Source organism: Hibiscus syriacus, unplaced genomic scaffold, assembly GCF_006381635.1.
Source record: "Hibiscus syriacus cultivar Baekdansim isolate YM2019G1 unplaced genomic scaffold, ASM638163v2 tig00111996_pilon, whole genome shotgun sequence".
NCBI lineage: Eukaryota > Viridiplantae > Streptophyta > Magnoliopsida > Malvales > Malvaceae > Hibiscus > Hibiscus syriacus.
This window is the reverse complement of record NW_024063233.1, coordinates 2908876-2935805: the sequence shown is the minus strand read 5'-3', so window position 1 is coordinate 2935805 and position 26930 is coordinate 2908876.

Here is a 26930-nt window from a genome sequence, read left to right as displayed (position 1 = left end):
TTTTAGTATATTGATGGATGAAACTTCATTTATGTGAAGTTGAGGCCATTATTTGGATATGCTTGTTAACATGCCTCGATAGCATTGGCTCTGAGATGTAGTGTGATTTCAACAGTAGTCTGTTCAAGAGTTTCTACAATTCTTCTGTAATGTATGCTTTATTATTCCACAACTGTTTTGACGTGCTCATATGATTGCATTCATGAGAGAGTCATTTGAATCAATACTCTCTACTAGCATTGTGCTCATATTTTTCATAACATGCTTTCAGTTTTAATATTAGTATTTTGGAATGTGTGAGAAGATAAGAATAATGCAATAATTAGTGCCGCTTTGTAATTGAAAAGCTTTTTTGTGTGCTAACATTCTTGCAGTTTTTAGGAGCAGAATCAAGCTGCTGTTTTATTTTCCAATAAGTTCATACATTCAAGTAGTGCACATTCTGATTTAAATATTAGACAATTAGCTCATTATGTGCAAGATGTATCTAATACTGGAATTCATAGATTCTATTTGCACATATTATATATGAAGTTATCTTATGTACGGGTGGTTGCAACATTCAGTCAAAAGGGTTTGAGAGCTTAAAACCGTCATTGCATACTTCAACAGATGATGATGATTTTGTAGAATTAGGCTTACCAGAGGAAAGGGTTGGAGGTATTATTCAGAAACTGAAGACGGGAAAGCCTGAGCATTTTGTGGTAAGCATTCTTTCTTATCCTCCATTTCCTCTGTGTGAATTTTAGGTTCTTATTTTTTGTTTATATTTACACTTTGAATCTTAATTATGTCATGACTCTATGAGTTTGTAAACTGTTTTTTCCTTCAAAAAATGAAATATTCATAATCTAGTGCTACTCCAATGCTTCGCGCTGATGCTGAGACTCCTTGTGATCCTCCAAATAATTCAAATGATGCTGTCAAAACTGATCTATCAGCTGCAGCTTCTTCAAGCATCCAATCAAATCTTCAGCGACCTTTAAACAAAACCAGGAGGCAGGTTAGGTACCACAAGTTCTATAGTTTGGGAACATTTTACAAAAGTACCTTGTGTAGTTGTAGATATTCCACAATGTAGCTGTAATTATTGTGGAAAAACCCTTAAATGTCCAACTAAAAGTGGAACTAGTGTCATGCATAATCATATGAAACACTGGTCTAAGTACCCATTTAACAAGGTAGATGTAAAACAACAAAATTTGTGTTTTAAATCAGATGAGAATGGGCAGAAAAGTTCAAGTTCAGTTACTTGGAAATTTGACCAAACACTATGTAGAAAATATTGTGCTAGGATGATTATCATGGATGAATTACCTTCTAGACTTGTTGAGCATGAGGGATTTCGAGATTTTTGCAATATGATGCAGCCTAGATTCCAAGTTCCCTCTAGGTTCACTATAACAAAAGATTGCATAGAAATTTACTTGGAAAAAAAGATAAACTTTTTAAGTATTTTAAGAGTTTCAATCAAAGGTTTCTCTCACTACTGATATATGGACTTCTAGGCAAAACCTTAATTACTTGTGTCTCAATGCTCGTTCTAGTTAATGATGAATGGAAATTACATAAACGAATCTTAAATTTTGTACTCATTCTTAGTCATTCGGGTGATGTGATAAGGAAATGCATTGGAAAACACTTGCTTGAGTAGGGAATAGATAAGGTGCTTACAATCACAGTAGATAATGCCAGCTTCAATGATGTTGCCTATCAAGTATATAAAAAAGGCTAAATAATTGGAAACAAAGCATTTTAGGGAGTGATTACCTTCACATGAGGTGTTGTGCACACATATTAAATCTAATTGTCAGATAAGGTTTGAAAGATTTGGATGACTCAATTTTTAGAATTTGTTTGGCTGTTAGATATGTTATGTCATCACCAGACAGGATGCAAAGGTTTAAGTTGTGTGTTGAGCAAGAAAAAATTGAGAGCAAGGATTTAGTTTGCTTGGATGTTGAAACTAGATGGAACTCAACATTTTAAATGCTAGATGCTGCCTTGAAATTCGAAACAGCTTTTGACATGTTGGGAGAGCAGGATTTTAAGTATAGAGATGAGTTTTCAAGTTCAAAAATGAAGGTTCTACCTACTGACTTAGATTGGGAGCATGCTAATGCTTTATTGCCATTTTTAAGAGCCTTTTATGATGCTACATTGAAGTTGTCTGGTTCTTCATATGTTACTAACAATTATTATTCATGTTGTGTTTGGCATTGGAATGAGAATTAATGATAAGCTAAATGATCCAAACTTAAGCATAAAACTTATGGCTTCAAATATGAGGGAAAAATATCACAAGTATTGGGGGAATGTGAAAAATCTTAATCCACTCTTATTCATTTCTATGATTTTAGATCATAGACATAAGATGGATTATGTAATCTTTGTGATTGAAGAAGTTTATGATGCTAAGAAAGTTGAGCAGTTGAGTGAAATTGTAAAACAAACTTTAAATGAGTTGTTTGATCATTATAGTTTGTTAAGTGGTAAATCCCAAGATGAACCAAGTGTTGCTTCTCAATCCAATGTCTCTAGGGTCAAGAATGAGGAGCTGCTTGATTTGTTTGCTTATTCCAAGACCAAGTACAAAAGGAAGAGGGCTGAAAGTGTGTTTAGTGAAGGAAAATCTAAACTTGAAAATTATTTGGAGGACAAAGTAGAACCTGATGTTAAGAAATTTGATTTGCTTGATTGGTGGAAGAACAAAAGTCAGACATATCCTATAATTTCTTTAATGGCTCTAGATATTTTGGCAATTCTTATATCTACAGTGGCTTCAGAATATGCTTTCAGCATTGGAGGTCGTGTTCTTGACTCATTCCAGAGTTCTTTAACTAAAAAATATTTTGAGTGTCTCATTTGTGTACAAAATTGGCTGAGAGCATCACCTGTAGCAATCCAAAAAGAGGAACAAATTAAAGAAATTGAGAAAATTGTGAGTGGTAAGTAATAATTATATAAACACTTGTAAATATATTTTATAACTCATTTCTGTAAATATTCTTACTTCTAAATATTTTTTGACTTTTAATAGGTTTCGAAGATTTAAGGCTAAATGAAACAATGATGACCATTGATGATTGATCGAAGATGGAACACTTACAAGGTAATTAAGAAATGCATGATTTTTAGTTTGTAATTGATGATTGATCGAAGATGGATCACTTCAAGGCTAAATCACATGTAAAGCCAAATGGTTTGTAATTGAGATAACAATGCTAATCTATCCTCTTATTTGATTCTCTCATATGCATGAAGTGGAATATGTACATTGCAAAATCCCATTTATTAATTAGGAGGAAAGGGTTAATCAAATTATGAAATAATGTTGCTTTTAACATAAAATATAGATTGTTATTGATTTGTTAATGTGTTGGTTTAGATTATGGGTGATAGAGAGCTGAATGTAAAGCTAAACTTGAAGGCACGTGCCTTTTCAGCATCTGCAAAAAGAAAAGCTTGAGGTTGTTGGTTGTTCTATCTTGGTCTCCCGACCTTGTGAAAAAAATTCAAGACAATGTGGATAAGGCAACCTCGATAACTGTTCACGAGTTCGATCGACTAAATCAGACTTTTGATGTTGTTGAATCTATACGCAACAATAAAAGAGGACACCTAGAAATATTTCAAGTTGATTTTCGAATCCAATGGTGTGATTGTGATCGGTTCCAAGCATGGCGATATCCATGTGCCCATGCAATTGTTGCATGTAAGTTTGTAAGGCTTGACTCGTACACCTTTAGGGGGCGTTTGGATGGGGGAATGTGGGATTCCCCCGGGAATGGAATCCACATTCCCCCGTTTGGTTTGGCCGGTAATGTCATTCCCGGTAATGTTTTATTACCAATAGTGGATTTTTTGGGGTATATTACCGGGAATGTCATTACCTCTCTTCCCTTAGGTATTGTAACATTACCGGCGTTTTGGACTAAAATGCCCTTAAATTTTTATTTTTTTCAAAATATCATTATTCTGTCATTGAATAATAAAAATTCTACGAAGGTTAAATTACAAATTTATCCTTAAATTATTTTAGATTTACAAAAAAAAGTCTATAATTAAAATTTTTTATGAAGTTCAGGGGTTAAAAATAAAATTTTACCCTTTCATTAAACCTTTTTTTATATTTTAAATTTTGTAAAAAAATTATATAAATATTATGAATTTAATTTTTTGAAGAAAATATATAAATATTTTACAACTTGTAATATTATACAAATATATAATAAGGACAATTTGGTCAAATATACATTCCAATAATCTTTTATTCCTTTAACCAAACACAGTAATCTTACATTCCTGCTAAACCAACCAAACACAAAATACAACATTCCCAGTAATCCTATTCCCTGGTAATCTTTTATTCCCACTGGTAATCTTACATTCCGTGAACCAAACGCACCCTTATGGTAAAATTATAGTTATTATTTAAATACACCTAAAATGGTAAAATTAAAACTTTAATAATGAAAAAACTATATTCAAATGTAATTAATTCATTCATTGAAAAAACAAAAAGTACATGAAATTATTTTTCTTAATTTTTATCTATGTCGGGGTGTCGTGAAATAATAACGCCTTGGTGGATGTCGATCTCGTTATGGCCTTTGTAATTGAATAAGATCATGTTCATCGTCGATCACTTCATGATTCACAATAGGCATAGGAGATGGTGTTGTAAAAAAATAGTCACCACTCTACTCTCTTGTGGGACTGTAAATATGCATAGTAGACATGAAACATGTCATCTCTTGAAAAGCCATGTTGTCGCTAACATTCTAGTAAATGGGTGACTATGACAGATAAAATTCAAGTCTGTATGCTTCAGGATCATCAAAATTTTGATTATGTGATGATATGTCGCCCATTACTGGATCTTTTTCCCATGTGACCAGTGAAACTACTAGAATCTCTCCCTACGCAAGCGGCCAAGCGCTTAAATGATATTGTGTTGCTATAGCTTCATTTTGAGATAATGTCGCTTCACTCTAAGATGTGCCTACTCCACTCGTAGATGATTCACTGTGACCACCATATTTATTTTTATAGTTGTAGTATTCTTCTTGTTCTTCGATCGTTGTCAAGTAAGGTCTTCCATTCGCAAGATAATAGATCAAGTACTGTAAATTCTCTAAATCAAAATCGTCATGTTCAATGGGAGTGTGAGATGAAGCTCTTTCATTCCACATATCAATATAATTAACATGTATGACTTTCCAATTATCATCGAATTTGCCCTGTCTATCTATATCATGGAGATAATCATGATTGCGTGGAATTTGTAGAATGGGCTGGTGGAAGCAAAACTGCCTCAACACATTATCTCCAAACTAGAACTCGACAACACAAAAGTGAATCATTGGTGTAACACTATACCATAGAGTATAATCCACCATCAAATAACTTGTACATCTGCATATTGTCATCATTGTCGTATGACCTCCAAATAAACTGTAAGTATTATATATAAATTATTACACGCCTAAGTAAATTATAAATAAATAACATGTGAAAATAACTTTTCATTCATATACCTGATCTTTGCAATACAAATCAATCATCGATCTAAATACTCTGACATTATTGTGTACTAACTTCGTTCTTTATTTTTTCACACACCATTTGCAAAGAAATAATATGTGAAACTAACAAATAATATGCGAAAGATATTTTAAAATAAAGTAAATAAATTTTAAATTAAAATTAAAATATTACCTTTCAATAAGAGGAAAATGAATCAAACTTTGAGTAATCGGTGTAAAAACTTGCAGTTATAGCCAAGCCCATGCTTGCAACAATAATATTCATCAATTAACACCCAATATTTTTTGACCATTTTCTAATAAAGGGGCCTTGCACAACTCATGATACAAGAATGTTAATATTGTCGAACCCCAACTATAATTGTTAACTTCCCAAAACTCATCCATAAATCGGAGATACTATGTGTGAACTAGATTACCAGAACTATCTGACATAAGTATCCTTCCTATCAGTTGCATAAGATATGCTTAAGCTCCACGCTTAATCTCATCTCATGTATAATAACCGGTGACTTTAAATTCGTTCTTCAACCAAGTCATTTTTATATGAGAACCTTTTATATCTCTCCTATATGACACATTCCCAAAATATTTTAAGCAAAGCTGCTGAGCATTATGTTCAATATGAGCAATCAATGTCTTTTAATTTGCCATGATCCTGATTTGCATAAACCATATCTTATTGAGTAATGGTGCATTCTCCAGATGGTAAATGAAAAGTATGAGTATTCGGTCTCCATCTTTCAATTAATGCAATAATCAATCCATTGATTAATTTGTAGCAACGAATAAATGTGGCATGATAAAATCCTGCCATAACCAACAATGGAATAATAAGCTTGTGTGAGTGATTATTCTCCATTCCTCGATGTTGAAATGGTTCCACAATATCCTACAATGAATACAAACAACAACAAATAAAATGATGTGAGACATAAAACTATATAATTTATTTCTTAATAAATAAATAAATTATCAAAATTTTATACCAGTTCACTTGGCATAAGACTATTGATGTGTTTATTTTATAAACAACAAATAAAATGATGTGAGACATAAAACTATATAATTTATTTCTTAATAAATAAATAAATTATCAAAATTTTATACCAGTTCACTTGGCATAAGACTATTGATGTGTTTATTTTATACTCTCAAAAGAGGATGTTGTATGTCATTCTTCAAGCAACTTCAAAATCTAAATGAAAAATATCAATATTTTCATAAAATATTAATAATAATTAACTAGTATTTATAATAATAAAAATAAAATGATTAATTAATTAATTAATTATAACATATTTAATTTAAAATATAAATATTTAACTATAATATATAATTTAAAAATTAAAGATATAAAATTACTTATATGATATTTCCTACCCTAACTATGCAAATATGATATTATTACAGAGTTTGGTACCCGACAGTTCTTTATCTTCTATATGTATATACAATATCCAAGTCGACAGTTTTTACATCTGGTGCAAGTGTAACTCTAATTACTGGTAACAATATAATAAAAACATTTTAGTAGATGGATGATACATATAATAAAAATATTTTAATTAAAAACTAAGTCAACTTACTTGTTTGAACTAATTTTTTTTTACCAAAGCTCCAAATCTTCTTTCATCGTTTTTTTGCTCTAAATCTATTGAAATTACATGTATAAAATTAAAATTATATCAACAATATATAATCTAAAATTTTAAAACAAAAATAGAAATATAATATTACTTAAATAAAATTAAAATAATAAATTTAATTTACTATATTTTCACCAAATTTCTTTCTCCTTTACTGTATTTTTTTTACGCTTCATCTTTAACTTCATCTATTTAATACAAAGAATCAACTCTCTAAAAAAAATTATTTTCCCGTTACCTACCTTTATACAATGTAATTTAAATTTTATAAATTTAATACTCCTACCCATATACTAATTCCATTTTATCTAACACATTTGCCAAAAGCACTGCTACCTAGCCCCGCCTGGTCCCCGTTCAAAACAAGGCATACATGTGCTATATAATAGAGTGAAAGGAAAGTATTATGAACAGTATATCATATTTTAATCTTAAAATTTTATGAACAGGGAAAAAGACGGGAAAACATATTGTCTTTAATTTTTTAATTAAAAAATGAACAGTAAAGACGGTTTAAAAGTATTCCGTCTTTAATTTTTTTTAATTAAAAAAAAAAAAGAGTGAACAATCAAGATAATGGGAAAGCATACCGTCCCTAATTTTTTTTAATTAGAAAAATTATGTTTGAACAGTGAAGACGGACAACTTTATTTTCATTGTAGATTTTGTTATATTTTGAGAAATAAAAATTTGAATGTAGTATTATAGACACACATTTTCGTCCGACCTTTTTTATATAATATAATATATTATTATATATTTATATATTATATATCTTATATAATATTTATATTATAAAGTATATACATATTATATGATTATATATATTTATATAGTTATTATATAGTATATATTGTATAGTATTTATATATTCTATATATTATAGTATAATTATATTATATAGTATATATATTATATATATCATATAGTATATTTATATTATGTATATTATATTAATACATTATATATGATATAGTATATTTATATATTATATATTATATATTATTTAGTATAATATGATATATATATATATATATATATAATATTATTTATTATATATTACTATTATTATATATTATTTTGTTATACATATATATATTTATCATTTTTTTTGTTTTTATGTTTAGGTCCAATGAAGAGTCCATTCGGGTCCAATGAATCCCAACCGAGCCATGCCAGCTTGACCCAACAAAGCAAGCCGGGTTTGGAGGAAAATGGGCCTGAACCAGCCCAATAGATTAGATTTTGGGAACCCTAACATTAGCTCTGCATAGTGGCTAACAACCGAAGGATCACCAACGACCTAAATTGTGACGACCGAGATTCTCGGTATTCAAATCGGGGCAACCCGAGACTGCACCATCTTGGGTTTTCAGCAACAACATTGGCTATCCTGATTAAATCAGGAAACAGGGGTAAATGACCCCCCGAAGCAAACGGAAAGTAGCCCCGACTGGGGGCTATAAATGCCTCATCGAGAGGCCAAAAAGCACAAGAGAACAATCGAAACAACCAATCAACAACAACAAGAAAAATTGAGGCAAACCAAGTATCACACAAAATAAAAAAAACAAAGTGTATTTGAACATCCATCGCAAAAGAAAAAACTCAAGGAGAGAAGAGATTCAGTTGCACGAAGGGAAGCACAACCTCGATGAGCCAAGGACGCTAGAATATGAAAAGTCACTAGGTAAAAATCGGGGCTTTAATCATAGATCTATGCCATTTGGGGGTGTTTTAGGATGTTTGGGGTTCAGTTTTGATATCGGGAGTAGAGGGGAAGCTTTTAGATGCAGTTTGAAATTTTTCTGGCCACCGGCTTGGTGGTTGGTGGCGGAGGGGGTTCACCGGGGGTTGGCCGAATGGTTTTGGGGGAGAGGATATATGAGAGTTTTTTTGTGAAATGGAATGAAAGAAAGTTAAATTATTTCTGCAGTCCCTGGACTTTTGATGTGTAGTTCATTTTGGTTACCTATTGCAATTTTGCCTCTGAATTCTAAATTAATTCAATTTAGTCTGTGATTATACTTCTTGTATTTTGTAATTTGGTCCCCTAACCCTTTTTTTTCTTGCAGTTCACTTTTAACATTAATTTGGTCCATTAATTTCAATTTAACCTAATTTGATCCCTTAATTTTTATCTATTTATTTTGTTTATTCTTTTTTTAAAAAGATTTTAACATGTTATTTTTAGTATTATTTTTAAATATATTTTTTAAAAAATTAACATGCTCTTTTTTCTTCAAAATTTAACATTTTTAAAACTTATTTTGCTTCTTTTTAAACTTTTTTTAAAATTTAATCTTTTTTTTCTTCTCTTTGATTTATTTAATGTTTAATATCCATTTTATTTTACGATCTAACATTCTTGATCCTTCAGGTGCAATTCTAATCGATCAATGGCAAGTAATTCGAATCAAATCTTTAAATTTCAATTTAACTTTTAATTTTCGCAATTAAGACAACCAACAAATTAAGTTGGTACCAAAAGGGCAGTATAAGGGTGCTAATCCTTCCTTGACTGTAATCGACTCCTGAATCCGACACATTTTTGGCAAAACAAAAATTAGGTAAGATGGTAAATTAAGGTATCCGATCAACATATTTTTTTAAAAAGTGATCGGTGGCAGCTCTAACACGTTTTATTTAAGTCGAAGCCCGATTCTAGGCCCACCCGAAGGATAGTTACGACAACTTGGCAACTCTGCTGGGGAAAGGTAAGTGAGTCAGGCTAAAATTAATTTTCGGTTGTCTTCTTAAGAGAAAATTGTAAGTTTAAAATTTAATTCAACTCTTCGATCCTTATTATTTACCTTTGATTATTATTTTTCAAATAAATAGTCGTAATGATGTTTTCTAATCATTTCAGCTTTTTAAATTTTCATCTCATGATCTATACCCGAGCTGCAAACCTTTTTCATAAGTGGGGGTGAAAACGATGCCTTTATGGGAATTTATTCTCCGTATAGGCCTATCAAGTAACATTCGAGATTCATATACCTTATGTCTTCGTGTGAATTTATTCTCCCTACAGACATAAGGGAATGTGTCCTCTCGAGTTTAACTCGGTCCACATAAACTTGTAATGGGTTTAGGACTAAGGGTCTGGCAAGCCTAAGGGGGCACCAACAAGGAGAACTCGGGTACCTTATTTATAACCTAAACCGGGAGACTACAAGGAATTAGAGCCCACCCTGAAACTTCATTTCAAAGCCTAGGATGCTTGAATTATTTCCTATTCTATTTTCTGTTCGAAGCATGCAAACTAGGAAAATATGCGGTTAGGACTTGCTCAAAAATTAACATGAGGGATAGAAATCATGTTGGGGTAAGAATAAAAGAATGTGAGGTAGAAATTTTTTACTTTCATTATTATTTTGATTGCTATTTTTACCTTACTAGATTTTTCCCTTTCATTTTTTGTTTTCTTTTATTTTTTTCATTCGCATCATTTTAAAGAGGTGACTGATCCACAAAAAAGTGTTTGTTAAACACAAATAATTTGCATTAATGGACAAAGGGGTTGTAATGCAGGAAGTGAAAAACGTAGAGGTCCGTCTATGGTCATATAAGATTCAGAAGGAAAAGGGAGACAGTCTGCAAGGCAACTATATGTCAGATCTAGTTGGTTATGCTTATGTCAGCCTTATGCAGAACGATGTTCAAGAATTGCGGAGGATTTGGGACAGCTAGAAAAACAACTAGAAATAAAAATTTTGCCAGCGGTATGGTGAAATTGCGCTTCTACTCTATTTCAAGATAGATTAGCCCCTAATTCAAGCCTTAGTGCAATTCTGGAATCCGTGGTACAATTTTTTTACATTTAATCAAGAAGACATGGTGCCCACAATCGAAGAATATAATACTTTGCTACATTGTGAAGGAATCAGAAAAGACTGGGTTTACACTAAGCACATCAGAAGTCAACCTTTCAAGAATGGGTTAGCAAATGTTGTAGGGGTAAATGAGAAGTGGGTAATTAACTGTATCAACACAAGGGTAAAGGAGAGGGAATTGCTTGGACCCATATCAAGGAACTAATGAAGAATCATCCAGATGAATGGAAGGTAATAGACCTTTTCGTACTAGGTCTCTACGGCTTGGTTTTCTTCCCAAAAACTTTGGGATACATCGAGGCGGTTGTGGTGGAACTGTTCGAACAAGTGAACCATGCACCAATAGTATTAGCTGAAACTTTTCGTTCACTCAACCATTGCAGAAAGACTATGGGAGGAAGATTTACAGGGTGTACACAGCTTCTTCAGGTTTGGATCCATAGTCACTTCTGGAAGACTGACGGGATTTCTTACCGCCGATTCATCATCACTTACTTTCCTTTGGGGGAATTCCTTAAACTAAAGTGATAGAAAGGCATCCCAAAAGAAAAATGGGTAAAGGTATTCACACACCTTCGAGATAAGGAAATTGTGTGAAGAGCCCCTTGGTTAACCCATAGTGACATCCTTTATCGATATGGAGACTCAGAAATCATAATGTTACTTGGATTATGGGGAAGGATCAGATATTCTCCACTTTTGGCACTTCGACAGTATGGGGCACGCCAGTTTGTCCCAACTACACATGGAATATTTGGATCAGCATACCATGAGGACAACTATAATAAGAAGGTTAAAGATATAGCTGAGTCATGGAAGAAGATATTCTGTATGGATGTCGTGGCTGCTAAAGACATGGTTACTCTATATTGTTTGGAATGGCAGAAGTTAAGGAAGAAAGACATCATTCCTGTACTAGATCATGAAGATACTCAGACCGTGGAAGAGCATCTTAAACCAGTTCCCTTCGAATTGGAGATAACAAAGAAATAATTCAAATATGAAAAAGAAGCAGCTCAAACAAAGGCTAAAGGAACTCGAGGCTAAAAGATTCCAATGGAAGTTAGATGCCGATACTCAGAAGGATAAAACATACATGTTAGAAAAAGAATAGAAGAAAGTCTACTATGAGTTGGAAGATTTGAGAAAGGGGTATCAGGAGCAAGTCCAGAATAATTCTAGTCTGAAAAGATCTTTCGAATACTGGAAAGGTGAAGCCAACAGCCTGAAAAAGGAAGTTCGAAGAACAAGATGGAAATGAGACACTGAAAGAACCAACTAAAGACTTCCTAAAGACATTTGTTAGAAAACCAACACCAGAAAAAATGATTGAATACTAAGGTAGCTGATCTAGAGAGGTCTCTTCAAAGACAACAAGAACAGGATGGAAAAACCATAGCTGAGTTAGAGGCCATTGTGGACAAGTTTAAGAAACAAGCAAGTGAGTTTCAGATAGTTCCCATTGATGGAGGATTTCAATGGCGTTTTCATTAGGAGCAAGCTCAACAAAGGGTGAAAGCCAGAGATATGGTTATTCAAGACTTCTTAGAGCAAGTACAGAAAGAGGCACATCACTTGCATGGTTTGGCGAGAGAAGCTGGAGTAGATTGACATGGTATTCAGACGGTGACAGATGAAGGAAGAACACTTGTTAACCTGTTAAAAGTTGTTCGGGGTCTAGAGGACTTAGTCAGAATGTACCTTTGAGATGTTTTTAGTCTCTTAATAAATAAAACTTTTATCCCAATAAAATTATTTTATAATAACAGGCATATTTTTGGATCAGTGCCTCAAAAATTTCATGCATCATGCATTTTTACATACTTTGCATATGTTATTTTTTCCTTCATTTCTTTACATTTACATTAACTAACAGAAAATGTCTCATCAAAAAATAGGAACAAACATTGGATATACCACCTTAAGAATTGGACACACCTCATCCTCATAATACTTGTTCAAAGAAGAAGATAATGAAAGCTAAGATTGCTCAACTTGAAGATAACATATTGAGGTTTCAAAGGGAGCTTGAAGAAAAAATAAGTAAGAATAATCAAAGCACTCTAGAATTAATCGCTAAAAGCCAAGAGTCTTGGTTGATCAAATCATCGCAAAGTTATCTGGCTTGAATCAGACAAGTACTCCTAGGGTAGGGACATCTGAAGGAGTAACTGTGCTACCTACCCCGCAGGTTCACCGGGAATCCTACCAGGACTTCAAGGGGACTCATCCGCTGTTAAAGCATAAGCCTCGTCTGCTGTAAAAGTATAGACTGCAGTATCCTATCCTCAGAATAATACGGATGACTACCATATACCAGATTTTGATGAAGACGACAAGGTAAAGAAAACGAAGGAAAAAATAAGCAGTTGGAATATCAGATGAAGACAGTTAAAGGGGATAACGACTATTATGGAGTTGATGCCTTAGAGTTAAGCCTAGTCCCAGATTTGATTCTTCTACAAAATTTGAAGTCACAAATTTTGAAAAGTTTGATCGGAACATTTGCCCTTCAGCTCACATCGCCATGTTTTATCGAAAGATGACAAGATACGTAAGAAATTACCAACTCCTGATTCACTGCTTCTAGGAGAGTCTGTTAGGTTCAACCATTCGATGGTACAACCAACTGAACCAATCTTATATCAGGACTTGGAAGGATCTGGCCAAGTCATTCTTGAAATAATATAAACATGTAAACGATATGAGACCAGATTGAGTTATGCTACAAAGTATGAAGAAAAAGCATAACGAAAGTTTCAGATAATATGCACAGAGATAAAGGGATTTAGTTGTGCAAGTTTATCCACATTTGGATTAGAAGGAAACTAGAAAGCTCTTTGTGCAAACACTAAGGCTCCTTACTTCGGGCGCCTGGTTGCAATAGAAATTTTTCTGACTTGGTTATGGCCGGGGAGATGATAGAAATGGCAATAAAACAAGGCAAGATCGAAGGAAGTGAGTCAAGTAAGAAACCTCCTATAAAGAAGAGGGATAGAGAAATCAACAACATCAATACCTACAACACCAATAAAGGTGTTACAATCTCAAACCCCAAATCAACTACAGCTATACCGTCAAGTACTTCTAGACAAGATTCAAGGGAACCCAAGAAAGAAAGAGAAAAGAAATATTTTGATCCTATTCCCATGACTTTCAAAGAACTTTATCAACAACACTTTGACACCCATGTAGTATCACCATATCTGGTGGAACCTATGAAGCCCCCATACCCCAGGTGGTATGATGATAACGCACACTACGAATATCATGGCGGTGTTCCAGGGTACCCTATTGAAAAATGCCTCGCATTCAAGAAGATCGTGCAAAGAATGCACAACAGGAATTTGATCCACTTCAATAACTAAGGAGCACCAAATGTCGCACAAAATCCTTTGCCTAATCATCAAGAGGCTAGGATTAATACAATCATTGAGGAGAAATGAAGGAAAATTAAAACCAATGTTTCTGAAGTGAAGTCTCATTTAGCTTGGGTGTGGAGACAAATGGTGAAGGCATGATTTCTTACACCACATCTCGGTGTAACAGAGGATAGATATAGTAGTTATTGCTGCTATCACAATGAAAAGGGGTACGATGTGCATAAATGTCTAGAATTTAGAGTCTTGATCCAGTTGATGATGGTCAGAAAACAGTAAGAATGTTATGAAGAGAACAAGCACACTCCGGAAGTAGACATCTGTGCAACTGGAGAAGTATATGATCAAGGATATGGCACGAGGCGCACCCTGTGATAATCACCCCTAAGGTGAAGCTGATAGAAAATGCCCCAACAAAGGTAGTAATTGTAGAACCCAAACCTTTTTCTTATAAAGACGACCGACAAGTGCCTTGGAAATACGATTGCCAAGTGAGCACTGTGAAAGAAAGTGATCATGAAGTGGGGCATACAGCTAGAAGCGGGAAGTGTTATTCCCAAAAAGTTTATCCACCCTAGAGACCACTTGAGTCATTCAAGGGAGACAAACCAGTGCTAAATGAACCTATTAAATAGGAGGAAGAAGTAGAGTTTTCAAATTTCCTAAAGTATAGTGAATACAGTGTTGTGGAGTAACTACACGATTTGTCAGCATGTATTTCGATGCTAGCACTACTACTGAATTCGAAGGCAAATAGAGATACACTGCTGAAGGTCTTGAATCAGACCTTTGTACCACAAGACATAACAGTCAACAAGCTAGATGGTCTGGTAAAAAACATTCAAGCTAATAATCTTATCTCATTTTCTGATGACGAGATCCCATCCGAAAGAAGAGGTCGGGCTAAATCATTGCACATTACAACTCACTGTAAGGGACATGCCTTGCCAAGTGTGTAAATCATTGCACATTACAACATGCGAGCATGCTAGAGTGTGTTTCGAGCATTTGACGGGGTAAAGAGGGAGGTAATCAGCAAGATTGAAGTACCCCTAACCATTGGACCTGCCACTTACAACATCAAATTCCTGGTGATGGAAATTATGTCTTCCTACAACTGCCTTTTAAGGTGGCCATGGATATACCAAGATGGGGCGATGTCATAACGACTTCACCAGAAAGTGAAGTTTGTCATTGATGGAACCCTTATAATCATCAATACTGAGGAAGATATAGTGGCAAGTGTGACCACTAATGCTCCATACATTGAGGTGGATGAAGATGATTTAGAATGTTCATTCCGTTCTTTAGAATTTGTAAATTCCACATTCTTGGATGAAGGTGGAAAGATTTCCAGACTTAGGTTCTTAGAATGCATCAAGATGGAGCTAAAAAAACCCTGGGAAAAGGTGTTGAGATAGGAAAAGTATTTGGAAGTCTTTTGCAGGGAAGAATTGATCCCGTTTTTCCTATCACAAAGCTAGATCAATTTGGGCTTAGGTTTCAGCCCAATCACCAACAGAAGAGGAAGGAAATTTGGAAGTACCGAGGAAGAAAATTGACAAGATTGACTGGGGATGAAATTCGGTGGGAACCAATGATATTCCCTCCTCTTCAAGATACATTTAGATCTAGTGGCTATGTGTTTGCAATGACCTTACTAGACTTGGAGATGTCTTTGAAAGACTTTAGCATCAATGTAATAATAATGAACAACACTGAAGATATTGATAGATCCAGAATCCGTTCGTTACTGCCGGGGTTCGTGTTTAACAACTGGACGACAGAAAAACTACCTGTGGTTTTCAAATTGCTTTCAGTGAAATACTCAAACTTTCCTTATTTTCCTATACCCGAGCTAATAAGTGATCTTTAGTAAGGGTTAATAAATTGTTTTTATTCATATTTAATAAAAGATGCAGTTTCTTTTCCGACAAACATTTCTTTCTTCTTCATTTCCTTTTCTTTCATATTTAATTTTTCTTAATTATGTGTGGGATACCTTCATCTCATATATACACATTTCTCTTCTCCTTTCCCTTACAGGTCCCTAGATATTAATGATGCAGACAATGATGATTCTGACTCGGAGGCGGATTTTGAACAACTCAGTTATCTTGGGGCAATTGATGAATGTGATAATGAAGAAGAGTGCAACTTACCTTCTAAATTATTAAGGATGGTCGAAAGAGAAGACAAATAATTATTACCACATGAAGAGAAAATCGAAGTTTTAAATTTGGGCACAGAAGAGGAAAAGAAGGAAGTTAAAATTAGCACAACACTTTCGTCAGAAGCAAGACAAAGCCTGATAGACTTACTTCAGGAGTGCAAGGACGTGTTTGCACGGTCTTATCTAAACATGCCTTGGCTAGATATGAATATGGTTGTCTACAAACTACCCATCAAGCCAGAATGCAAACCCATCCAACAAAAACTAAGGCGGATGAGACCTGAAATACTCCTTAAAATAAAAGAAGAAGTCAAGAAGCATTTCGATATTGGCTTTCTTCAAGTGGCCAAGTATCTGGAATGGGTGGCTAACATAGTGCCAGTACCAAAGAATGATGGAAAAGTGCACATGTGCGTTGTATAATACCTCAAACATCGGGTCAATGACCATAGTGAAAGGATCTAAAAATTTAGTGGGTTAATTTGAATAAATTAAAAATTACAAGGATTTAATTTAGAGATTTTGTTTAAGACTTATTAGTAATGGAATAATGGAGGGGAATTATGGTCTTTTAAAAGGAAATGATTTTATTATTCATTTTATTTGGGATATTTATTAAGGGTTGAATAGTAGAAAAGGGAAAAAAAGATGAAAATAACTTGGTTTTCTTCTTCTTCTTCTTCTTTTCGTCGTCCTCGTGCCCTCCATAGCCAAAGGTAAGATTCCTTCAAGTTGGTTTTTCTTTTCATTTATGGGTTGGTTTTGAAGCCATAAGTGATATAGAAGCTTAAAGAAAGCTTAAGAGTGTATAAAACTAAGAGATTAGTGATTTATTAGAGATTTAATAAAATGGGTTTTAAGTGATTTAATGAAATATAGTCAGTTATTGATGTTTAAAGGCATATTTGACTTGTCAAAGAAGTAGATAAGAGATTGGGAGCCTTAGAAATGATTAAAAACGTGTTTGGAATTTGGGTGTGATTCTTAATTTTGAGTTTTGTTTGGACATTTTGGATGTTAAAAGGAGATTTATAGATATAAGTTAGTTTGGATAAGTGATAAAGAGTTTAATGGTATGGTTGGAGAAAATAGTAAGAGATTTAGGTGGAATTTGTGTAAAATTCAAAGTAAAAGAGGTAAAATCTGGGTTTTGGTACTGTAAGAACAATACATATACTATAAGGTTAAATTTGAGGAAAGATGATGAACACGATGAACAATATCGATACTGATGCAAGTAGTATTGATACTGATGTGGAGTAATCGATACTAGGAAGAATGTATCGATAATGTGATTGGAAAATAGATTTCAGAATGCTAGAATGGTATCAATACCGAAGTTGGTATCAGTACCATAGAAGAGAAGTATCGATACCAAAAGAGGGGTATCGATACTATTCCGCCTTAAATGTTAAGTTAGGGTGAATTTTAATATAGAATTTGAATTTAATAGTACTTTTGAGTAATATACTTTGGATAAATGTTAGTAAGTATACTAAAATCATATTTGTATGTGTAATTATGGATGCTTGTGTAGATCATAATCAAGTTCCTGAGTCAAGCAAACAGAAAGGCAAGGATAAAGTCATAGAATAATCGGACTACATTTGAGCATTATAGTAAGGCAAACCAGGTGAGTGCATTTATTATGTACTTATATGTTATGATAGTCACAAATGCTTTTTGTTTAATGTATATGTGTGTAACTCTATGAAATTCATAATGAGTTTATGAATTTCCATATTGGCACTATGTATGCAACTCCATGAAATTCATAATGAGTTTATGAATTTCCGTATTGGCACTATGTGTGCAACCCCACGAAATTCATAATGAATTTATGAATTTTCGTATTGGCACTATGTGTGAAACCCCACGAAATTCATAATGAGTTTATGAATTTCTGTATTGGCATTATGTGTGCAACCCCACGAAATTCATAATGAGTTTATGAATTTCCGTATTGGCACTATGTGTGAAACCCCACAAAATTCATAATGAATTTATGAATTTTCGTATTTACATTATGTGTTCAACCTACGTAATTCACAATGAGTTTGTGAATGACCGTATCAGCACTATATATGCACCCCAAGGATTTTAAAATGAGTTTGTGAATTTCCATATTGGTACTTAGGTGCCAATTCATGTACCATGCATTCTCATTCAACATATATTGGGAAAATAAAAGAATAATTTAGATAAATATTGTTTGATAAGTATGTTGGGCATACTAAATATGGTTTCGTAGGTTATGTGAAAGAAACGTTTTTACTAACCCAAGTTTATGTATTATTATGATTTATACGAGTTAATTTGTATTTTGATATTTATGATATATTTATGTTTTTATTTCACTTCATTATTATTATGCCTCACTAAGTGAATACTTAGCGTGTGATTGATGTTCACATGTAGGTAAAAGCCAGAATTAGAAGTAGAGAGTACAGAGCAACATCCAAGTATCAAGGAATATACTTAGCATGTATTTATGAATGTCTTATTAGCTCTATTTAAATATTTTAGAAACTAGGTTGTAATAGCTTAATTGAATCGTCTTATATTGATTTTAAATATGAAATATATGAACTAGTATTGCTAATTGGAGCAGACATGTTTAATTTATATATAATTGAAAATGCCATATAAACTATATTATTAAATTGTTTTATCTAAAGAAAATAAAATTTTACTAATTTTCAAGTACCGAAAATGTTTCAAAAGTCATGTGAAATCTGTGACTCGTGTATGAAAACATATACGGGAAATGGGTGTTACATTTATTGGTATCAAAGCTACATGTTTGGTCGTTTCTGGAGATGAAATGAGTATTAATTTTGTTAAGAATGTATACATGCCACTAGGATGTCAAAAGTTTATTGATAGTTGTATATATATACTCAGATGATGCTTATTAGGGAGTAAAGTTACTCTTTACTAATGTAAGATGATTTTGACCGTGTTTAGATGTTGGAAACTAAAGATAAATGTAAGAAAGTTGATAATGTTGAAAAGAAGGTCGAGATCAAAATAGACCCAATAAAATCTGACATGACTTCAATATCACGCCTTAGAAGAGTAGAAGCTGCTAGGGATTTTCCTCTATTCTGTGGAATAAATTCCCCGGCGTTTAACGAAGTTTCTGCATTTAAGGAATCCATTAAGAAGTTTGAACGATTTACAAGAGAATTTGAATCGGGTGAGGATCCAGAGGAGATTTCTGAATCTAGTGATGACTCTGAGGTTTCTTTAGGTAAGATTAAATAATTGAGAGATATTTAAGTTAAGCATTAAATGGTTTAAAGCATTATTGAGTAAGAGGAAATGAGTGAGCAGTAATTACGTTGTCCGCCAAAAGCTTAAAGAAAGCTGAGTTATTAGTGAATCAAATGATTATGAATTTGTATGAGAATAGATGTTAAGTTTTAGGATCTTGAAAGAGTTACCTTTTAAAGGTAAATTTGTGATAGTGGATTGTCTACCTATTCCATGTTATAATGAAGTAATGCTTAGATTTAGATTGACTCTTGAGGACTTGAAAAGTGTCAAGTTCGTAATGATAGGAAAAAAAGTAAATTTGTCTACTACTGTAATTTTAGCATTAACTGCTATGAAGTTATTACTACAAAATTGTCAGGTTTTCTTATTAAATGATGTGCATATTTAGACTTTCTTAGTTGAGAGGGAAAATGTTTCAACTACTCGAAATTTTCAATGGTGTCAATTTCGTAATGATAGGAAAAAAAAGTAAATTTGTCTACTACTGTAATTTTAGCATTAACTGCTATGAAGTTATTACTACAAAATTGTCAGGTTTTCTTATTAAATGATGTGCATATTTAGACTTTCTTAGTTGAGAGGGAAATGTTTCAACTACTCGAGAATTTTCAATGGATCCAGAAAAGTCACACGGATTACCTCCATAAGGAAATAAGAAATTTTAAAATAAAGGTATTCTATTCAACTTGATCTCGAGTGAGATGATAGCGGTAAACCCTATGCGTCATGGGGCAAGTGTGAGTTGGACATGTAGAAAATATCTGATAAAGATTCAAGGGGTTATGTTCCCGGTGAATCTAATGAAATTTTCATTTGATAAGTATGAGATCATATTGGGTATGGATTGTTGTCTCCGCCTTATGGTTGGGTTGTTGTCTTAAGAAGCGATTACTTCTAAAAGATACGGAGGATTTGAAAATCATAGTTATTGGAAGGAAAGCAAAATCATCGCCCAATGTGATATCAGCAATGAATGCAAAGAAATGATGTCAGAAAGATGTATAGTTTTTCTGGTTAGTGTGATAGATACTTAAGTATTTAAAGTATGATTTTATGATATTCCCACAACTTGGGAACTTATAGATATCTTTTCAGATGAATTACATGGGTTACCTCCAGACCAAGAGGTGGAATTCAAGATTGATGGTTAACAGGGTATTGAGCATGTTTCTATGGGTTTGTATCGAAGGGTTTTGATCTAGTCAAGAGAACTAGAGGCTCAATTAAAAGAGTTGATTCTCAAGATTTCTTCAGACCGAGTGTTTCACCTTGGGGAGTATTTGTGCTATTGGCTAAAAGAAAGATGAATCTATGTAGTTATACATAGATTATCGAAAGTCAAAGGAGGTAATAATAAAAAGAACAAGTACCCTCTTCCGATGATTGGTGATATTTTTGGTGTATTCAAAGTAGAGAGAGTAGCATGATGCTCATCTTTGTATTGTTCTTCAGATTCTTCGAGAGAATAAGTTTTATGCCAAACTATTCAAATGTGAATTATGGTTAGCAGAGATTGCTTTTCTTGGTCGTATAGTCTCCTCAGAAGGCATAAGAGTATATCTAAAAATGATTCAGGCTATAGTGGACTGGGAAACCCCAATGAATATTTCTGAAGTTCAGAGTTTCTTGGGGCTTGCTGGTTACTAACGAAGGTTCGTGAAGAACTTTTCATTGTTCGCTTCACTGTTAACCAAGTTTTTAAGGAAAGATGTGTATTTTATTTAAATGGAGTAGTGCCAAGAGAGTTTTGAAATGCTTAAGAGGATTTTAATAAAGGCACCAATGCTTATACAACGTGAGTGAGGTAAGGATTCTGTGGTTTTTAGTGATGTATCTTAGAACAACTTGAGATGTGTGCTAAAGCAAAAAGGTAAATTTATGGCCTATGCCTTGATAAATTTAAAGACTCATAAGATGAATTACCTTATGCATGATTTAGAGTTGGTAGCAGTGGAGTTTTCTTTAAAGATTTGATGCTATTATCTATATGGTGAGCGGTGCTATGATTATACAAATCACAAAAGCCTGAAGTATTTTTTGACTTAAAAAGAGTTGAACATGAGAACATAAAATATGAATAAAGCTTTTAAAAGATCATGACGTGATCATTGATTATTATCCAGGAAAGGCAAATGTTGTTACAAATACACGTAGATGGAAAACTTTTGCAGTTTTATGAGTTATGGATGTACGACTAGTGTTGAAAGAAATGAAATTGTTGATTGAATAAAAGATAAAGACGATGTTTTTAGATTGGAATAGAGAATTACAAAGGAATGATGAAAATTTCTTTGTAATATTTGCACAAATAGAAAATGATGAGATTAAGGATTTTTGAGGTCAGGTCTAATGGATGGTTGTACTATCGTGGGAGACTTTGTATTTATGGTGATTAAGATCTAAATAAAGATAATCATTTTGGGGCATTAAGTTAGTTGATTGATCATTCAGGTGGAAACAAGAAGTACCAAGCTCTAAAGAGTCGATTTGGTGGCCTGGTTTGAAAAGAACCATCTCGAAAATGGTGGCAAAGTGTCTGACATACCAATAGAGGAAAGTTGAACATCAAGTATCTTTCGGATTGTTTTAATCGATCTCGATTCATGAATGGAAAGTGGAAGCGATTCACTGTGGGCTTTGTTACAAGGCCACCTTTGACACCTAGAAAGAAAGACTCAATACGGGTGATTGTTGATAGATTTACCAAGACAGCGCACTTTGTTTTGGTACGAACATATTATTCGATGGATAAATATGATGAGTTATACATATAAGAGATAGGCCGGATGCATGGAGTGCTAGTATTGATTATATTCGAAAGAGATCCAAAATTCACTTCAAGATTTTGGAATTTCTTACATAAAGCTTTGGGTACTCAATTGAATTTCAGTACAATCTTTCATGCGCAAACAAATGTTTAGTCGGAGTGTACTATACATATATTGGAAGATGCTGAGGGCATGTGTGATTGATTTCCATGGATCATGGGAAAAATAGTTATCTTTAGTAGAAATTGTCTACAACAATAGTTATCAATTGAACATCAAGATGATTCCTCTAGTTAAAGTGCTTTGGTAAGAGCACAAAGTCTTAAAATTCAAGGACGAATTTTCTTAAGGGGGAGAATTGTAATACCCCAAACATCGGGTCAGTGACCATAGTGAAAGGATTTATAAATTTAGTGCGTTAATTTGAATAAATTAAAAAGTACAAGGATTTAATTTAAAGATTTTGTTTAAGACTTGTTAGTAAGAATGGAACAATGAATGGGCATTATGGTCTTTTAGAAGGAAATGAATTTATTATTCATTTTATTTGGGATATTTATTAAGGATTGAATAGTAAAAAAATGGAAATAAAGCTCAAAATAACTTGGTTTTCTTCCTCTTCTTCCCGTCGTCCTCGTACCCTTCATAGCTAAAGGTAAGATTCCTTCAAGTTAGTTTTCCTTTCATTTATGGGTTGGTTTTGAAGCCATAAGTGATATAGAAGCTTAAAGAAAGCTTAAGAGCGAATAAAACTAAGAGATTAGTGATTTATTTTAGATTTAATAAAATGGGGTTTTAAGTGGTTTGATGAAATAGAGTAAGTTATTGGAGTTTGAAGGCATATTTGACTTGTCAAAGAAGTAAATAACAGATTGGGAGCCTTAGAAGTGATTAAAAATGTGTTTGGAATTTGGGTGTGATTCTTAGTTTTGAGTGTTCTTTGGAGATTTTGGATGTTAAAAGAAGATTTATGGATGTAAGTTAGTTTGGATAAGTGATAATGAGTTTAATGGTAAGGTTGGATAAAAGAGAGAGATTTAAGTGGAATTTGTGTAAAATTCAAAGTAAAAGAGGTAAAATCTGGGTAAGGGTATCAGTACTGTAAGAACAATACTGATACTATAAGGTTTAATTTGAGGAAAGATGATGAACATGATGAATAGTATCGATACTGATGCAAGTAGTATCGATACTGATGTAGAGGTATCAATACCATAAAGAAGGTACCAATATTGTGATTGGAAAATGGATTTCAGAATGCTAGAATGGTATCGATACCGAAGTGGGTATCAATACCATAGAAGAGAAGTATCGATACCAAAAGAGGCGTATCGATACTATTCAGTCTGAAATGTTAAGTTATGGTGAATTTTAATAGTATTCGAATTTAATAGTACTTTTGAGTATTATACTTTGGATAAATGTTAGTAAGTATACTAACATCATATTTGTATGTGTAATTATGGATGCTTGTATAGATCATAATCAAGTTCCTGATTCAAGCAAACAGAAAGGCAAGGATAAAGTCGTAGAATAGTTGGACTACATTTGAGCATTATAGTAAGGCAAACGAGGTGAGTGCATTTATTATGTACTTATATGTTATGATAGTCACATATGCTTTTTGTTTAATGTATATGTATGTAACTCCACGAAATTCATAATGAGTATATGAATTTTTGTTTTGGCACTATGTGTGCAACCCAACGAAATTTATAATGAGTTTATGAATTTCTGTATTGGCACTATGCGTGCAAATCCATGAAATTCATAATGAGTTTATGAATTTCCGTATCGGCACTATGTGTGCAGCCCCACAAAATTCATAATGAGTTTATAAATTTACGTATTGGCATTATGTGTGAAACCCCACAAAATTCATAATAAGTTTATGAATTTATGTATTGACACTATGTGTACAACCCCACGAAATTCATAATGATTTTATGAATTTCTGTATTAGTACTATGTGTGCAATCCCACGAAATTCATAATGAGTTTATGAATTTTATGTATGGGTATTATGTGTGCAATCTACGTAATTCACAATGAGTTTGTGAATGACCGTATCAGCACTATATGTGCAACCCAAGGATTTCAAAATGAGTTTGTAATTTCCATATTGGTACTTAGATGCTAATTCATGTACCATGCATTCTCATTCAACATATATTGATCAAATAAAAAAATAATTTAGATAAATACTGATTGATAAGTATGTTGGGCATACTAAATATGGTTTCGTAGGTTATGTGAAAGAAACTTTGTTTACCAAGCCAACTTTATGTATTATTATGATTTATACGAGTTAATTTGTATTTTGATATTTATGATTTACTTATGTTTTGATTTCACTTCATTATTTTTATTCCTCACTAAGTGAATACTTAGCGTGTGATTGTTGTAGGTAAAAGCCAAAATTAGAAGTAGAGAGTACATAGCAACATCCAAGCATCAAGGAATATGCTACAATATCAATAAGACATCCTATGATGAAATTTTGACTCAGTTTAGTGGCATGTATTTATGAATGTCCTATTAGCTCTATTTAAATATTTTGGAAACTGGTTTGTAATAGAATAATTGAATTTTCTTATACTGATTTTAATTGTGAATAATATGAACTAGTATTGCTAATTGGAGTAGACAAGTTTAATTTATAGATAATTGAAAAATGCCTTATAAACTATATTATTAAATTATTTTATCTAAAGAAAATGAAATTTTACTGATTTTCAAGTACCAAAAAATGTTTCAAAAGTCATGTGACATCTATGACTCATGTATGGAAATGTATACAGGAATTGGGTGTTACAGGTCGATCACAATAAGGCAAGTCCTAAAGAAAACTTCCCCTTGTCGTACATAGATACTCTAGTGGACAACACGACAGGAAATACTTTATTTTCATTCATGGACGGATTCTCAGGATACAACCAGATTAAAATGCATCCAGATGACATGGACAAAAACCACATTCGTCAAAATGTGGGGAATTTTTTGCTAGAATGTGATGCCCTTCGGATTAAAGAAGGCTGAGGCAACGTACCAAAGAGCTATGGTGACCTTCTTTCATGACATGATGCACAAGGAAATTGATGTTTATGTTGACGACATGATTGTAAAAGCACAAAAAGAAGAAGAACATGTCGAGAATCTGAGAAAACTTTTCCAAAGGTTGAGAAAGTTCTAGTTGAGACTGAATCCCAACAAGTGTACCTTCGGAGTAACATCTGGAAAGTTATTGGGCTTTATGGTTAGAGAGAAAGGCATCGAGATTAATCTAGATAGATTCAAAGCCATCCATAATTTACCTCCCCCATGAACACAAAAAGAAGTTTGAGGTTTTCTGGGTAGATTGAATTATATTGCGCAGTTCATATCTCAGCTGACCGACAAGTATGGCCCAATTTTCCACCTTCTTCGAAAGAACAACTCTGAAACATGTGATGAGGACTTCCATACTAGATTTAAGAAAATAAAAGAGTATTTATCTCACACTCCTATCTTAATGTATCCCATCACAGGAAAACCTTTATTCATGTATTTGTCCATCTTTGAGAATTCAATGGGATGTGTCATGGGCCAACATAATGAGTCTGGAAGGAAAGAGAGAGTCATTTACTACCTCAGCAAGAAGTTTAGTGATTGCGAGGTAAGATATTCACCCACTGAAAAATTTTGATGCACTTTAGTGTGGGCTATACGAAGGCTCAGACAATACATGTTATGCCACACCACTTGGTTGATTTCCATGTTAGATCTGCTAAAGTACATAATGGGTGTGCCTACTCCCTCTGGAAGGTTAGCCCGGTGGCTGATGTTATTATCTGAATTTGACATTGAATATGTGAGCTAAAAGACTATAAAGGGAAGTGTCGCATTTGACTTCTTGGAAAACAGAACCTCTGAAAACTATGAACCACTAGACTTCGAGTTCTCAGATGAAGATTTGATGGCCATATCTTTAATAGAAGCGAGCACTTTCATATATGACACCTTGAAAATACATTTCGATTGTGCATCAAATGTGTTAGGGCATGACATTGGAGCTATCCTGGTCTCACCCATAGGAAATCATTATTCGTTCACTAGCAGATTGAACTTTGATTGTACTAACAACATGGCGGAGTATGAAGCTTGTGTTTTAGGGATTTGAGCTAGTATTAGACATAATATAAAGACCTTACGGGTATATAGAGTTTATGCCTTAGTAATCTATCAGCTCTGAGGATAGTGGGAGACAAAAGATGTAAAGCTAGTGGAATATAGAAAGCTCATATTGGATCTACTCGA